We start from the raw sequence: 12,111 nt of genomic DNA, 5'->3' as shown, positions 1-12,111 counted from the left end.
CTCAGGATTTCATTTATCCACCTCTGCACTTTTCTCCTGTTACTTATTTTGCTCCTCGTCCACTTGATTCTTGCACTTCTCCTTTGCAGCAACTAAGCTACATGCTTTGAGCACACAGCAAAAGTCTACGAAACGTGGCTTGCGCAGGCCAAGTAGGGAGTGAGTTTGGTCAAATGGCTAAGCGTATGCTCTCTCTTTGCCTAAGGGAGCCCAGATTTAGCAATCTGCCAAAATGTTCTTCCCCTTGGCTTGCACAGGGAACACTAAAGTCTGTGATCCTAGGCTTTAGCTGTGCAAGGTCTCTAACTATGACCTTTGTTCTGCTTTAACTGCTGAGGAATTTGGCAGGCTTAATTAGAGGGGAGAGCCAGTGTGGTGCAGTGGTGAAGGCACCAGGCTAGAAACCAGGAGACCATCAGTTCTAGTCCCACCTTAGGCGTGAAAGCCAGCTGGGTGAACTTGGGCCAGTCCCTCTCTCTCAGCCCTAGAAGCAGGCAAGGGCAAACCACTTCCAAAATCTTGCCAAGAAAACTGTAAGGACTGGTCCAGGCAGTCGCACTGACTCAAAGACACACACACACACACACACACACGAGGTAGATTTGAGGGTTACAAAGATATACCTCTTCAATGATGCCCATCCTTGGGTTTCGGTATGAAGGCAGGTTCTATTCAGGTCCTGACTGGAAAGAGGAAAACCCATAGCAAGCATTCACTCAGCAACACAGGAAGCAGCTTCCTTTGAAAGCAGCAGCTTTACTGCCTCCAATCCTCCAATAACCTCTGAAGCAGAGAGGTGGTCCTCAGCTCCAACACCTTTGGCCCTCCAAGCTGCAGTGAGTCCCCACCTACAGTTCCTTCCATCCAGTGAGAGTCAGTAGCTAAGACCCACTGGCATCTCTCTTGGCTTCAAGTGTCCTTTTAGAGTAGAGATCTCCAAAGTGTCGATATTGACCCCAAGGGTCAATAGGACTATCCAAGGGGTTGATGCTGTTGTTGTTATTTTTATTATTATTTGTAATACTATCACAGTAGTATTCATTAAATTATTTTCATATAGTAAATGTTTGAGGGTTGATGAACTATCTGAAACTTCATGAAGAGGTCAATGAGCTGAAGAGTTTGGGGACCCTTGGTTTAGAGTCTTTCTGTTAAAAAGGAATAAATCCAGTCTGCTGAAAGCAATGACCAAGCATCAGACTTCTTTCCCACCCAGTCCTTCCTAGGCCCAGGAGCATTCTCAGAAAACACCCACGGTCTATGCTGTGCCCCAGGGGTGTTGTTTGGGAATGCAGCCTCCAGATCAGAAAAAAAGCACCTTGGGGAAGTGGAGGGACCTCTGTAGTTCTGACTGTGCCCACCTTAACATCACGTCTCTTCCTCCCATGGCAAGCATACTATGATTGCCTATGTTCATTTGTTAGTCCTCAGAAGAGGAACTAGACCCAGTCAACTCTTGTTTAAGGAAAAAAAGACTCCTGTAATTCTCTGATTTTGGAAGAACCCAGTAGTCTTGCATATATTACAAAATAATTAAGTTTAGTCTATTAGTAAACTTAATAGAATTTTCTTCTATTATTAATTGAAGAAATAATAAGTTTCTTCAAGAAGCCCCTGGTGACAATGTGAGCACTCCTTGCTATTTTCCCTCTCCACAACAATTCTGTGAGGTAGACAAGAGATAGTAACTGGCTAAAGTCACCCAGTGACCTTCCATAGCTGAGGCTTGATTTCCACCCAATCATCCAACATCATAATCACTGCAACATGTTGTTTCTTTTGATTAAAAAAAAAAAACTCATGAAGGAAACAGGTATGAATGAGTGTTCAGACTGGTCCTGGAGTTCCTGACCAAGAGATCTGAATCCAAAGTAGGTTAGTTGATTAAATGGGTTCACACACAAACACACATTTCCCCTTGATCTCTGGTGAATTCATTATGGCTTTTACTTTAGAATTTATTGCAATTTTACTCTTTTTATAATGCACTTGGAGAATGTTTGCTATTGGGTAAAACAGGAAAAATATTCCTAAATGAATCAATTGAAGTAAATAAAGCAACATCCAGCCTGGTAAGTCAGGCGTCATTAAAAACAGAAAATACGGTCACGGGGATGCAAGAAATGTAGAATGCATCATCCATAGGATGGCAGGCTCAGAAGAGAAAAAATAGGACAGCCATAGGATAGAGACTTTTAGCTGCATGCAAGAGGTGTTTTACTGGACAAACTCAGGGCCAATGGCAGGAAACCCACTAACAGATTTCCTGCCCGGGGGGGGGGGGGGGGAGTTAAAAGCAGGAAAGAGGAATCTGACTGGGGCCATGGTGCTGGATAAGGGTAATCCATTCCCTCCTGGGTATGTATGTGTTTCATCCACAGGAGGAAGAGCAGCTTTTGGGAGATGGGTGGGAGGACTTACCCAGGACCAAAAGAAAGAGTAAACCTACTTTTCCCAACCTGAATTCCCGGTTTTATTTAAGTCCTTCGGATTCTACCTCCACCATGGATGGCTTTCTTAGGAAAGAAGCAAGTTGTATACAGCCTGAAAAAGGCACAGACAAGCAAGGAGGAACCCAACAAAGCCAGTGTGGCCTTTGGCCTTAGTGGCTGGGAATTATGGGAGTTGAAGTCCAACCTATCTTTAAGACGTCAGTTTAGATAGCTAGAGAAAAAAAAAAAGCCCAGCTCAGTGGGGGAAAGCGGCAAATCAAGAAAGACAGCTCTGTTTTGGGATGGTCATGCCACAGGGCTTCCATCATCTGGATGATGGAGAATGGGTCCTCCCTTCCCCTGAGAAGTCCTGACTGCCACCACACATAGAAGACTGGTTCTTCTGGACTGATCTTTACCATCCAGGAAAAGTTGAAGCCTCCATCACCCCAGGAGGGGTATCTGCATTCCCCAACACTCCCATGCAGAGTGAACACACAGATCATGTGCAAGACCTGTGCAGTTAAACTGAGTCATCCCCAAAGAGCAGCTTCATCTTCTAAGAAGGTGGCAAATCCATCATGGGAGACAGGACTTATCTCTGGCTGTGGGGGAAAGAGCCTGGATTTTCCAGGCCCTTTGCCACCCAGAATAACTTCAGACGGTGACACTTTGCAGACATTGTGGCAAGGGAGAGAACAAAGCTCTCTTTGCAGCTGCAGCCACAGCTCAGTCCGTTTAAAGATGATCTGTGCTACAAGCAAGGCTTGCCTGTTCATTAACCTACTCACATCAGTGAAGCCACATCCCAGTTAAACCAAAAAGGCCTGTAGTAGCACTGCAATTAGAGAAGGTTGGCAAGAAAGATGGGGCTGATCAAGCAGCAATATGAGGAAATACTGTCTTCAGTCAGCCTGCAAATATCATCAAACCTCTGCATTCTCTTTAGCTACACAGTGCAAGCAGATGATCCTTAGCGTCTCTTAACCAGACCCTACTCCATGGCAGTTGCTGCTGTTGCAAGTATCACATGTATGCCAGCCCTCCCAATTGCGCTCGGCAGTAAGATTCACCCACCTCCAGGATTCCCACCTTTTGTCAAAAGTCTGGGCAGAATAGATGCCAGTTGCACAACGGATCATTGGCTGAAGGAGAGGAGAACACGTGTTCTATGGTAGAGGGAAGGAGGGAGAGCTCAGCATCACAATGGATGGAAGGTCCTAGAAAGAGGCTGCAAGAACTGGCCTACTGAGCACGTGAAGCAAGTGTCATCACTGGGGGGGGGGGCGGTGTGGAAGCTGGAAAGAATGGAGTGGGGCAGAGGAAAGCACATGACTGGTCATATGCCAAAAGCACATTTTGGCAAGATGGTTGGCAACCCTCCCAAATCCTTCTCAAAGAAGGAAACAAGCAGGTGAAGTCAATAGTTTAGTTGTATCTTGTGATTCTTCCCCTTTAGCTCTAGGGTTGTGATATTTTAGTTGTATTTTTTTATGTTTTTCCCCTTTAATTCTAGGGTTCTTTTTTGCTTTGCAAGGTGAGATTAGCACCATTGCACAACATGTGCTAAAATGCAGTCGTGTTATGTCTAATTATGACACCTGATGCTCTGTCTTCATGCCTTATTCTAATTGTTCTCAGAGTTTTCACAATCACAGCAGAACGAGCTAGTGTTTTTAGGGAGTTTCCCAAGATCTTCTTCCTGGAAGGACCATCATGCTAAATAGTCCTTGCCAGTTTTTGCAAGTTTTGCTTCCTTGCATCGGCCAGCCCTCTCATATTGTCTACCTTGTTAACTGTAGAAGGCCCCTGGGAGCTGCAGAGTCCATCACTTTCCAGGAGGTCACGATAATCTTTGTAAACCTAAATTTTCTTTTAAGCTTTGTTTTTTTTTAGCGTTCTGCCCTGTTTTCTGAGGTGAAAATGTAGCACTGAGAAAACAAAATGCTACAGTTGCCGCTGTTCTTTTCCAGATGAATTTAACGCTTTAACAGGCTAACTCGCTGCTAACCAGATCCACATGGAAAGGGAAGCAGAGGGACCAGAAAACAAATCTTTCCAGCAAGGAAGGAGCAGAAAACAGAGACAGGAAGAAAGCAGTTAAGCCTGTGCACCCCTTCTGTCTCTCCCAAGCGCTTGGTCAAACGGGCTCTGCAGACAACAACTGAAGATGCTCTTCTTAAAAGGACAAGCTGTGAGGAACTGCTGGGGAGGGGCAGAAAACCCGAGGGCTCCCAGATAAGCTGTTGTTAACATGATCCATATGGTACACAAGTTGCCTTTCTGTTTAACCAAAATGATAATGGGAAAGGGAAAAATGCAAGGGAAGGGGGGGGAGCAGGACAGTGGTCAGGGTCCCCCAGTAGAGAATGGGGGCCAGGACAAAGCCTGCTAGTAAAAACTTCTGTAGAGGGGAGTTAAAAGTCATGGAGAGAGAGCTGCAGTGTTCAGTTCCTTCGCAGTTTAAGCTGCACAAACAGCAGCTCCCCCCCCCCTTCCCACTCACTGGAACATCCGAGGGTGAACCCTCCCCCAAATCATTTTTCCTGTATTGAAGTATCTCCCAAACAAGAGATTTTTCAGGAAATCCTGAAGTGATTTTTTATGAAATGGTACCCCTGCAGAAAATAAGCACAAGCTGAGCAATTTTTGACTGCATGATTACAGTTCCAAAATATCCACACTGTGAGAGAAATGTTTGCCCTCCTTGTGCCCTCAAGGATGTGTGCTCATGCACATGCACATGTGCGTGTTTACGGGAGGAGAAAGAGGGTGCCTACACATCTTCTCAAAAGATACGAAGTCTGTATTTGTCACTGGTTACAATCCAGGAGCCGCACAAGAAAGTATGAACATTTTTTGTTGCTAAATTAAAAACATCTAAGCTAAACAGGGAGTTTACTGAGTAGCCTGCATTCTGTGTATCACAGTACTGACCGCTGCTGAATTCAGAGTTATGTGAAAGTGGGGGGAATGGCTCCATTCAGGCTTTCACAAAAATGCTTTGGGTTGAAGAAAAAAAGGGCTGATTACAGGAAATTCTTTGTGCAGAAACTTTGGGCATATACGTTCTCCAAAACATAAATCCTTATAGTCTGATTTTTTTTTTTACTAGTCCTTTAGAATTCCTTCCATCTCCATCTCCATAAAACTTTTATGTCGGCGTCCTTAAAAAAAAAAAAGGAAAAACCTTCATAACACAATTTTAAGGATGCTTACTCAGTCATAAATCCCACTCAGATCAATGGAATGTATTTCCAAGTAACAATGCACACAATTATTTCTGTTTTCAGTGAAAGAGTGCCTGTCAACTGAAGACTTTTTAGCTGAATATTTATCTTCTTTTCAACAGATTGATTATAAATAGAACTGCAATCTGCTTAAACTTCAGGACTTGGATTTACTTAATACATTTCAACTTAATACATACAAATGTTTTCATTCATCTTCACTATTTTTATTTTTTCACTATGGTAATGCATCAGAAGCAAAACCACTTCAAAAAATAGGCAACTGTGACCTTAACCCAGAGTCTCACTGATTACAGTTGGTCCCACCAATAAATCAACTAAAACACTTTCATTGATCACCCTACTGATTAAGCCAATTTCAGCTTGCAGCCTAAATTTTAAACATTCGGTATTTACAAGTCATATAAAAAGCAATCAAAGGTGGTTCCGTGAATCGGATCAGTGTGCTTGCCAACTGAATGGTACCATAATTTACCAACATTAATAATCAAACATACATTCAAATGGCTATAGCTGTTACAACTATATTAGGTAGTACTTCTCCAAATAAACTACAGAAGGGCTAATTTTCAAATAGAAGAAAAGATATCGCAAACTTAAATCTTAAGTAACTGTTGTAGTGACACGTCCTCTGAACTTTTATTCATTATCCATTTTGAAAATGAACCCAAAGAGCGATCTAGATCGTGGGGTCTCATTCACCCGGGCATTTACACTGCTCCAATACTGGACTTCCTTTAAAATGAATCTTGTTTGATTGGTTGGCTTCAAGTTGTTGTTTTAGATGCTATCGTTGAGTATCACTTTATTATATCACTTTTATTCATTTCGCTTCCGGGCAGGGCTCTGGCCCCCTCAAGAGAATGAGCAAGATACCAAAAAGGTAAATTTGCCTTTGCCTTGGAGAAACACATGTCCAGTAAACAGGAAGAAAATCTGGATATTGGTGTTGACTGGGGACATAATTATCCTTCCCGGAAACAAAGGGAGAACTGCTCTGGAATTATGTGCTTTAAGGATGCTGACGGAGAAAAGAGATAAATCTCTGATCGAGCTTACTGTCCAATCTTCCTTGATTTTCAGAGCAGACTGCATGACCCAACACAAGGTGGCTGAATCTGCTTAAAAAAAACAACCCTCAACTATTGGGTGCTCCATTTACTTACAGGATCTTTTGGAGGGGAGCAGGAGGCATGGCCTTTGAAAAGGCAAGTGGCAGAGAACACCCTTGTTAAACAGCCTGGCCTAATCATTTCACCGTTTTGAGAAGATACATTTTATGCTAAAGATTGGCTTCCACGCTGCTTCTTTTTCCCATCTCACCAAGAAAGGAAATAGGAATCTGAGCAGACACTGTTGAGCTGCCTTCCCCAACATAGTGCCTCCCAAACTGAGCTGCACTGCAACAACTCCCTGTCTCCAGCTGTGTCAGTAAAGGATGATGGGAGCTGTACTCGTCCAGTGCATCCAGTGGGTGTCAGATGAAAATTGCCAAGAACAGCACAGGTGTGCCTCTGCCAGGGCAATGCATAGAAATGCCAGTAGTATTCATCTGCAGTTCGAAGAGGATCAGAGTTTGAGGAACTGGCTGTCCTCCAATTCACAGCAAAGTTAGGACATCTTTGCTCAGCGCAAGGTATCTTGAAAACCCAGAGGGACTGAAACAAATCAAGCTTTTTTGGGGGGGGGGGATTCTTCTTCCATGACACAAAGTTTGAGCTCCATCTCTGTGCTTCTGTGTCCGATCTTGAAGGCTACAAATGTCTCAAGATCAACCTTGATCCAATTTCTGAAGGGTTGTGCATGAGACCGGCAATGGCCAACGGAGAGCCATTCCTGTGCAGAGTCCAGCAAGGTCCTTCCACCCCTCCCTTGCCCAGAGGTGCATTTCTGGAGCGTGCAAAATAACGTCATGGATGAGGAGGCCGACGCTGCCTCGAACTGACAAGGTTGGAAGCCGCTCTGCCTGCTCCCTGCAAGTTTGGCTAAATGACAGCTCACGAAACCCACAACCGGAGGGGATTTTTGCAAGCCAATCAATAGCAAATGTATGTGTAGGGAGGGCGCTACCCCTTTTAAACACCCCTCGCTTCCCTGTGCCTGCAAAATAGAGACCCTGGCAGGGCATAGAAAAGGGAAGGGCCATTGCCATGCTGAATCAAAATTCCTCCAGAGACGCTGCTCCCCTTGCCCCAGGGGTCACTGAAGACACAGCATCAAACAAAGGCCACTGCTTTCTGGTTGCCCCCCCCCCCATCCCATATATAACCGCCTTTTCTCCAAGCACACAACAGCTTTTCTCGCCGGCTCCTTTCCAAGCCCCGCATCCAGGGCGAAGGCAGCTCCGCTTCGCGTCCGGGCAGCCCCTGACTGCCTATGCAACTCGCCGCAAGTAGAACTTTTCCAGCGGGTGGGATCTGCTTCCCGCCCACCTCTTTCCCGAAGGCAGGCAGGTACCCACCCGCAGGGACCCCCCGAAGCCCCCGGTACACACACTGCTCTCCGAAGCACCAGCCAGGCAAGTTAATCGCGACCTTTGCTCTTGTGTGCAGGATTCACGCCCCGGCGGCAGGCAGGCAGGCAGGCCGGCCCCTCCCTCCAGGAACGCACCCCCAGGCCTGCTCGTGCCGGCGCCAGAGGAAGAGCCCTCCTCTGGGCAGGAATCGCCTTCCGAAAACAAAATAAGGCTCCGCCGAGCACAATGGGATCCCGGGGGGCTCCAGAGGGCCGGGATGCTGTGCGTCACGCACCGTCCTACCGAATAACGGTTGTGTTTGAAGCGGGTGAGATCTGCCCAGCCCGTTTTCGACACGCATCGGCCCTGCGCAGCGGACACGTACGAGCTTCCTACACACAATACCTCCACTCCTGCTTCTCTGCCCTCCCTGCATTCCTCAACGCTGATCTCAGCCCCTCCCCAACCCGAAGGAATCAGCCCCGTGGGCCTTTGGCAGCCGGGCCGTCGCCTCCCCCTCGCGCGTGTGCACCCCCACCTTCTCCTGCGGCGCCCGAACGAAAATCCAGCACCATCCTCGGCCGCGACCGGCTCCTTTCCACTCCAGTGAGTCCTCCGAACTGCCCGTCGGGCTGGATCACCGCGGGAGCAGCCCCTCGGACACCCACACCCAGGCATCGCGACCGTCCTCTCCCCTCGTTGATTGCGGCAGTCCAAGCCAGCCCCGCACCCAGCGCGACCTCTTCCCCCTGGAAAATGCCCAAACGCCCAAGGTCCCGTCCACGGAGCGGCCTCCTCGTCCGATCGGGCGGGCATCCCTAATCGCACGGCCGCCGACCTGGCGCCCAGTCCGCAACCCAGCCCGGCTCTCACCCGCGGCCCCCTGACAGCGCCTCCGCTGCCACTCACCTACTCATCCCTGCCTGTCCCTAGCGGAACCCGGCGCAGCCACCTGGTCCGCGTGGCCGGGGCGCTGCAGCGGCGGAGCCGGGCGCTGCGGCGCTGTGGGCGGCCGCGGGACTCCGCATCCTCTTTGCCACCCGGCTGGGACAACGCAGCACCCGAGCCGCCGGGATCGCTGCTCCCTCGGCCAGTCAAGCAAGCCGTTCCAGGCTGCGCGCCGCCCCCCACCGCCTCCCCTCCCCCTCCCCCTCCCTCCGCCCCGGACCCTCCCCCTGTCTCCAGCGCCCTGCCCACGTCCCTCCCCCTCGCTCCGGCTCTGCTCTCGGTGTTCCTCGCTGCCGGCTGGCCTCCCCCGCCTTCTACGAGCTAAGCCTCTCCACCGGCCCGCTCCCTGGCGGCGGCGCTGAGTTATCTCCTCACCGCTCCGCGCGAAGGGATGGGCTCTGGAGTCCCCGCCAGATCGTTCCAGGTGTCCTGGGAGAAAAGAGGCCTCCCGGAAATCATCTGCGGGAGAAGCGGGTTCAGTCAGCCCCTCCAAACCCGCGGCGCCTGGGCCAGGCCTCCCACCCCTCCCGCACCCGCCCAGCGAAGGCAGGATCGCCGCCCGGTGAATGCCTCTCCCTCCCAAGGAGCCCAAGAGTGGGAAACGACGCGCGCTTTTAACCCACCGCCGCGATTGTTCAGGGGGGCGCGGAAGCTACGCAAAAAGTCCTTCCCCACTTCTGGCCACTTCGAGCCTAGGCTTTAAGGACAGAGAGCACCCAAACGGGCAGTTGCTGTCCGCTGCTTTTGGCCCGGGACCGGGGTGTGGTCCACTGAAAAGGGCGGTTTCTCGCGCCCTGCTGCCTTTCCTTCCTTCAACACCGCCTTTTGGGAACCAAAACAGAATGGGCTGTCCCTGTTCTTAAACTTCCATTTCCAGTTTGTGGGGCAGTGTATAGTTAAGCAGCAAATAAGACATCCCCACCACGTTCCTTCAGGTTGGAGATGCGGACAGACGTACATGCCGTGACCAGAACCCTGGTCAGCTAGCGCTGAAGATGTTACCTAGCCAGGTAACAAAACGTCTGCAAGAAAACAACCAGGCTCAGAGAAGCCCAGGGACTCCATACAGTAAAGCTGTTGTTTTAAACAGGGCCATTCCAATAAATATGCTGAGCTGACACACAGCCAGGATGATAGATCCCTTCTGAAGGCAGAAACAGTCCCAGATTCAGGACTGCCTTAGTTCTGCTCCTTGTAGCTCTGTCATATAGACCAGGGTACTTGATCTTTCTTTACTCGTGGCCCCCTTCTGAGCCTCATTACCTCTGTGACCCCCTCCTAGGCGATGTTATTTATTGAAAACTGCAGTAGTTTTTAATGGTTATGCGCTGAAATTAGCACAGGGAATGAGAGGTGAGGATTATGACAAATTGATCATAAGCCTGGCAGTGAAATGTGGGTAGCCCCCTCAGAAATGTACTATGATCCCCTAGAAATATAGACTACTAATAAAAATATATATCTCAGCAATCTGTTCTTCATTCTTCCCTGTGCCCATTCATTCATTCATCCATCCCTTCCTCTTTTTTTTAAAAAAAATCACCTTTAAATCACCTCCTCCTTGGGGCACCTTATGACCAAGGCAGCTTGCTACTGATAGACCAAGCTCTTCAAGGGGGGTCAAAGCCACAGGGCTAAAGGTGATCTCATATTTACTTAGCTAGTTAGTAAGCATTAAAGGATTTCTTTACCCCCTTCAATAATATTCCAGGTGTCACGCTTCCAGAAGAGAGCCAGGCCAGCTACCCTCACAGACAATCCTCGATCAAGTGGAATGGGGGGGGGGGATGGATGGAGGAATGGACTCTTCCCTCCTTTTCTTACATCAAGCGAAATTCCTAGCGATGGATGGCATTTAGGAGAGCATCTGCTGGGGCAGATGGAAAGACTTCTCTTAAAGATCCCCAGTGGAATAGGACATCAGAATATAAAATTATAGATCACAGTTGAAATTAATTGCAATATTGCATTTGGCTCCATTTTGTTATGCTAATTCCCAGTGTAGCCAGTGATTGGATAGCCTTGTTCCAACCCCTGGTCTTAAATGTTCATTTTCTAAAATATCTTTTCTTTACAGAAACCTTACAAAAAGCACATGGTAGTCCGTATTCGGTGCCATGATTCCCTAACAAATATTAAACCCGCTTCCAGTATTGGAGGCAAAAAACCCAATGGCATTTGCACCATATTTTTTATTTTATTAAAATGATCATGTAACATATTACATAGTCTTGCTTAAGCATATTAGACTGATGCCTGTTTAGGCTTGTGCGGTTTCCTCTCTCTTCCCCGATTCCAGCTCCCCTCCCCCCTTGCTGGCTATAGCTTGCACTGCACACACAACCCACATGCTTACAAGCCTAATGAATAAGGACTGAAAAAGTAACCTCTGAAACACGGCAAATCCCTCTCTTAACCCTCCTTCACAGCATTACAAGAAGTGGTATCTGCTGATTCCTCAAGGTTTTTTTTAAAAACCTGGTTTCATTTAGCATGCCCACCAATCAAGACTGCTAAAAATAGGTAGGCTTAAGAGGAAATGGACTAAATATTATTATTGGTGCTATCTTAGAAAACGCCAATTAGAAAATAGGGTGGTATGTAGACTGAGACAGTGCTCTGACTTCATCTGTGCTTACTGTATTGTGAATTATCCACGATGCTCATGAAAATCATCAGGACTGTATTTTATGGAAACCTTCTTTATATCCATGGAAAGATACCAGTAGAGATTGTAAGATGCTGCTGCAGTCAGAATTAGAGGCGGCTTTGCCTCTGGCCTCAATGGATGAAGGATAAGACTTCATATTTATGGGTTGTCTCCATAGAAACAGGAGTGGATCCCCAGAAGGAGAGGCAGGGGAGAGAGCGTGGAAGGATTATGCCGAGGGGGAAATAACCAGAATAACTATATAATAGCAGCAAGGAGTAAAATATTGCAAAACTGGGAGATGGGACTGTAGCACTAAGTCCATGAAGCAGCACAGATGATGATAAGGAAGAGGAGGGGCTGGTTTCAGGAGGA

General features: G+C 47.8%; 1 protein-coding gene across 1 annotated transcript in view; it reads right to left on the bottom strand.

Annotated features, from left to right (window-relative positions):
- The window catches only part of FIGNL2 (fidgetin like 2), a 65,253-nt gene extending 55,914 nt beyond the window's left edge, over positions 1-9,339 (bottom strand). The window contains exon 1 of the mRNA XM_007423776.3: positions 9,048-9,339. The gene's annotated coding sequence lies outside the window, so the exon portion shown is untranslated. The remainder of the gene's footprint in view (positions 1-9,047) is intronic.
- Between the last annotated feature and the right edge of the window lie 2,772 nt (positions 9,340-12,111).

This window comes from Python bivittatus, unplaced genomic scaffold, assembly GCF_059951505.1.
Source record: "Python bivittatus isolate LINGU-HERP-01145 unplaced genomic scaffold, Pbiv_v1 ctg000220_np1212, whole genome shotgun sequence".
Taxonomy (NCBI): domain Eukaryota; kingdom Metazoa; phylum Chordata; class Lepidosauria; order Squamata; family Pythonidae; genus Python; species Python bivittatus.
Note: the sequence above shows the minus strand (reverse complement) of the source record. Positions and strands in the feature narration are given on the sequence as shown.